General features: G+C 31.9%; 1 long non-coding RNA gene across 2 annotated transcripts; it reads left to right on the top strand.

The window, feature by feature from the left end:
- Nucleotides 1–227: 227 nt before the first annotated feature.
- On the top strand, nucleotides 228–2,918 carry LOC140883604 (uncharacterized). Of its 2 annotated transcripts, none has more exons than XR_012150430.1 (3): nucleotides 228–805; nucleotides 1,293–1,492; nucleotides 2,078–2,918. It is a non-coding gene; the product is annotated as an uncharacterized lncRNA (long non-coding RNA). The 2 variants fall into 2 exon arrangements; XR_012150429.1 differs by having other exon boundaries at nucleotides 228–800.
- The last annotated feature ends 2,730 nt before the right edge of the window (nucleotides 2,919–5,648 follow it).

Consider the following 5,648-nt stretch of genomic DNA (forward strand, 5'->3'; position numbering starts at 1 on the left):
AATATAAGCAATGCTATATGTACAACTAAATTTGTACAACACAAAAAAATTAATACAAAAATTTCATTTATCAAAATCTCATGATAAATTGAAGTAAAATATCGCAATATAATAACAAAATCTCACGATATATTTATTTTAAATATTATTGTACCTCTAGCATTATTCTAAAAATAAAGAGGAAGACCGATGAAGTTGAACCCCTCACGTTCTGCTCAAACCTTAGTCAGCGTTAGAAAAGGCGTCAAAAATCTTTCTTCAAAGGTTTTCTGCATTTTACCAAAAATCAGACAAACGGCGTCAAAGATTTTCTTTGAGAATGAAACAACAAAACTTACACGTACAGTGATGGTCGCGACAGGACAACTTCGAGATTCAAGCTGTAAACTCGAGATTAAAGTCACCATTGGAGTAGTTAAGGCTTGGGCTAGCTGAAATGAGGTCGGATTCTTTGATTATCCTTGAATATCAATCCAATTTGGGAGAGAAAATGGATGCTTCTTCAATAGTTAGGCGGCTCGTACGAATCCGCCTAACTCTATCAAGAAAAAAAAAACGAAGATGCTTGCCGGAAGCTTTCGAAATATGATCCGTTTTCAGCCCAAGAAAACAAAAAGAAGGTGTGCGCCGATTCTGGAGATCAACATGAGAAGCTATGCAGATATTTTGACGCCATTGATCTGAAGCAAGATAACCAGCAACCGATTTCACCTTCACAAGGCATATATATTTTGCGAGTTCGATCGATTCTCCAGTTGTTTGGCGCAACAACGTGAAAATTGAACGGCCTCATACATCAAGTAAGGTTTGTTTTATTTTTGTATTTAATCGTATTTCATGTTTTTTGATACATAATTTCGGTATTGATCGCAGTAATCCGTTTGATCGATTTTCTTTATTTTTTTTCAAATTCGATTCTTTGCTACAAATTTGATTCTGGATTTATAAAATTGAGATTTAAAACTTTTTCTGGATTTAGTTGTGTTTTTTTGGGAATTTTCGTATGGACACGGGTTTTGGTGTCCGCTGGTGAATTGCTACCAATTCTTGTTTGTTCTGATTTTCACTGATTTTACATAATTTCCAGAATCATATTTCAGATGTTGTGGGATCTGAATATTGGCCTTTTGATGTTGTTAGAGTTTATCTTTTAGGATGTTCGAATGATGTGCGCTTGAGTTACAGATATTGAATGTTTGCTTTTGATTTTCGCATCTCCTAGGTTTTTGTAATCTGAACTTTTGGGTTTGCTCTGTTTCATTTGACTCTAAGTTACTTATATATGTTGCCAGAATGAGAATGAGGCTCACTGACCTTAAAAAGACCATGTCTCAATCAAACAAGAGCTCGTGAAACCGCACCCTGCCAACAGGTTATTCAAGTCATATACGAAGACGTTGAGCAAGATTAATTCATTGTTTCGGGCTACGGATCAAAAACCCATAGAGACCAAGGAAGCAATCTCCAAAAGTCGGTTTGTTTTTTAGAAAAGGTGTCATTCCATTTTGTAACTTTGTTTACATGCATGTAAATAGAAGAGAGTATATGATTGTTATGGTTTGTGTGATTTTCAGGTTCATAGTTTTTTGCTTCTGTGATTTGTTTGATACGTGAAAGAAGAAATCAAACTTGTGTTTGAGAGCTTATTTAGAAATCCCACGACTTCTTGTATTGAATATATGCATCTATTTATGCTACTAAAATGGGCATGCTATTCTTAATGTTGTTGTTATGCATAAGAATCTTTTGAGTTTGGTACTAGAAAACTTGTTAAAGGTTGAAGCCAGCTAGTTGCAAGTGGAATCCAGAAGTAGCAAAGTTTCTTGTGCATCAATCCTTAAATACGTTTGAGCTGTGGCATTTCTACTTTAATGGAATTGTTCTTCGAATAATAAGTGAAAATATCAGGTAGGAAATTTAATTAGAAAATAGTTTCTCGATGATTCAAGGTGATTTGTAGTCTGTTTGTTTCCCATTGTCCATACACATGATTTTTGTTTGATGTGTATACATGATATTGATGGCTAAATTAATCATGTGTTGTTCAGACTTGTGAGTGAATTCCTATTCTTGACAGGGTTGTGGAACTCGGATCCATCAAATCGGTAATCGTCGCAACAATAATTTTCATTTGTTTTGGCATTGATAGAGAATTTGTGAAGGAAATAAATTTCAAAAGAGTTCGAGTTATTACAGATTGAAGAAGACATGGGCGTGGGCGTAATTCAAGACATAAAAAGTATTTTCGGCAACCATTCAAAGTCGGCCATCTTCGACCATTCAATGTTGAGAGTGGTAGAGGTAAGGAGAAAAGGAGGGGATGGTACGGAATATGAGGATTTCTGTTAGCGTGAATTGAAGCCGGGATTACAAAGCCTTATGCTTGGTAATGTTTCTGATTCTTCTTACTTGCCCTCAGATACAAAATAGATAAGGGAAAAGGGGGAAGAGTCTAATTTTCATTTTCCTCTCTTTAACATTCTGTTGTTTTTTGCCTTTGTCTACTTTTCCTTAGTACACCTCTGTGCTTGTTAGCTTATGAAGATCATATCTTTCTTATGTTTTGTTGCTAGATTTTTCCTTTTCTTTTTTTGAGTGTGGTAAAAAAAAATTCGTTGACCTTTTGTTCTGCCATTGAAACTCATGTTGCCGAAGCAAGAGAACTTGGAAGCTGTTGTGGCAGCATGTTGATTGGATCACTAGAAAGAGAACTTGGAAGCTGATTTTTGGGTTTTGCAAAGTTAAAAATTGAATTAATTCTTGTTGCTTTCCAAATCCCGGAGAGTTTTAAGTTTTTGTTTTTGAGCTAAAAATGGCGGATAGACGAGTTCTTTTGATGATTTATGCTTGTTTTTTGAATTTTTATTTTTGCCGTTTTTTTTCTTTGCTAAACAGATATTAGAAAAATAATATATGTTTATTTGGCTCAAAAGTATCACTGTTTATGTGAAAATTATTTGTTTTCATTGCAAAAATATTATTTTTTATATCAAAGTATTACTTTGCAAAAAATTGAGAATACCTTGACGGCTTAATGATATTCTAATAATTTGTGACTTACTATGGAAACACTAACTCCATACTATATTCTATTAATATTTATAATATGAATGATTGAATATAAAATAAAGTATTATTTTTCTGTGAAAAATATTACTTTTTCGATAAAAAATATTAGTTTTTCTGTTAAATGTATTACTTCTAAAGTATGATATTTATTTTTTATATTAGTTTTTCTGTGAAAAAATATTAATTGTTTAATAAAAGTATTATTTTTTATGATAAATTTTTTATTTCTAGATTATATTAATTTGACATAAAAATATTACATTTTTTGTCAAAAGTATTAGTTTTTCTATTAAAGGTATTAATTACCTCTAACTTATGTTAATTGAACATAAAAAACATTATTTTTTCTTTGAAAAATATTAGTTTTGCTGTGAAAAATATTATTTTTTATGATAAAAGTATTATTTTTTATGTGAAAAGTATTGCTTATATCTAAAGTACGTATATTTAACATAAAAGTAATACTTTTTATTTTAAAAGTATTATTTTTAGGTCGAAATTATTAGTTTTTTTGTTAAAAGTATTAATTTTATCGTTTGCTAATTTTAAATAAACAAAGATTGCTTTTTTAGACAAAAGTATTATTTTTTCTGTGCAAAGTATTAGTTTTTGTGATGAACATATTACTTCTAATGTATGCTAATTTGACATAAATAAATATTATTTTTTATGCGAAAAATATTATTTTTGTTATAAAAAATATTATATTTTTTGTTAAAAGTATTGCTTTAAACGTATGTGTTTACATGTTATGACAAAATTAATGCATGCTTATTTGACATAAAAGTAATATTTTTTTATGTCAAAAGTATTACATATTTTGTCAAACGTATTAGTTTTTTTGTTAAAAGTATTACTTCAATCGTATGTTAATTTGACATAGAAAGCATTATTTTTTTAGTCAAAAATATTATTTTTTTATGATAAAAATATTACTTTTAGATTATGATAATTTAAATCATTAATGTGAATCATGAAACAACATGTTTCTAGCCATCTCAAATGTGTACAATCGAGGTTTTCTCTAAGGTTCTAGTACCAACTCTTTAGATGCTAAGCAAGCATTCAAGAAGTTCAATGAAATGAAAATAATACCTACAAATTGATCAAATGGTTTCCCATCCACAACTTTTTAGATGTTTAAGTTTAAAAGCAATTTTTCCTAAAATACTCAGATTTTTAACTTATATTAAATTTGGAATTTTATTCCAAATATTCAAACATCTTGATCTCACGTACTTCTTTATAACAAGATTTCTAACCAAGCTTCACGAGCTGTCTGCAAAAATTGTCGAACATGATATACGCCATTAACACAAATATTCGAAGGATCCTCTCTCCATGTTGTGTACTCCTCGGGATATTTCTTCCGAGCATCCACCGCCTCCAAACACTAAACGTGATTTACTAAGTGGATATCGCTGACAAATTTATCAAGTGATGGCTAAATTCATTGGGAAGCAGAGTTGTGTGTGTTGTTGGCATCGATATGCCTGTACTTTACCTTATAACATGTGAGATAGCCATGGTAGCGTCATCAATAGTGACACAAAAATTGTAAACAGGCTGTCCGTTACTTCTCATAATCACGAAATCTTCGTGTGTATCAAAGTTCCAACTTACCTACATGACAATATCAAGAAAAACTATAACCAAATAAAAAATGTGGTGGAGACAAATGTCACAAGAATCTGGCCAGTATTCAGAAAAGGTATTCTACTAAGTTAGACTTATTCGAGATGCCAAAATTTTATGGATTGTGAAAACGGTACTCCAGTAAATTAGTCTAACGCGTGCTCATTACTTACCCACTTCTCACAATCCATGGTTGCACCAAAACTGACAAGCAACATCATAACTCTCCATCACCTCACAGTCTATAAAGCATTGAAAATTTCCAGAAAGTTCTAAGACCGTGTTTCGCATTACATTTGCGAAGAAACATGGTTGAGAAACCATTCAATTAAATCAAATAAAATCATATAAATTTACCATACCATTATGATAACTTGATTGTGAGAGTCGACTTTAAATATTGAATGATACAATATGTTCCGAACAAGGTAACATAAACGAGAATACAATGCCTACATAGCCTCTCCTCCAATCTAGCTCTACCTGCCAACCTCGTACACTCCTATTCCTATACATCACTTTTGTCAACCTCAAGTCTCATAGATTTTCCTCAACTCTTACCAAAACTGCAGTAACCAATACATCAAGCCCACACACCAAGATGTCCCTTCTTAAGTCATAAACACATTTACGATCAACAATCTGACCACTTCACCAACACAAGAAAAAAAATGAAAAGCTAATAAGATTCCAAAAGAAAAGAAGCCAATACCTGATCAGTTCTTTGGCAATCCCTTCGGACTCTGGTCTTCTTATATTTTTATGCATTCCCACGCTCCGGATAACTGAAAAACCCTTATTTCTATTTTTCCGGAAAACTTGAAGGGTTCTGACAGTACAGATTCCCGCAAAGTGGTGCTGATATCCTGGGAGGCATATCATGGCGGCCGGCCAAGCTTTATAAACTAAGTTTCTACCAATCCCAAAGCGCAAAAAGAAAAATC

The sequence above is a fragment of the Henckelia pumila genome, chromosome 2 (assembly GCF_033568475.1).
Source record: "Henckelia pumila isolate YLH828 chromosome 2, ASM3356847v2, whole genome shotgun sequence".
Classification (NCBI taxonomy): Eukaryota; Viridiplantae; Streptophyta; class Magnoliopsida; order Lamiales; family Gesneriaceae; genus Henckelia; species Henckelia pumila.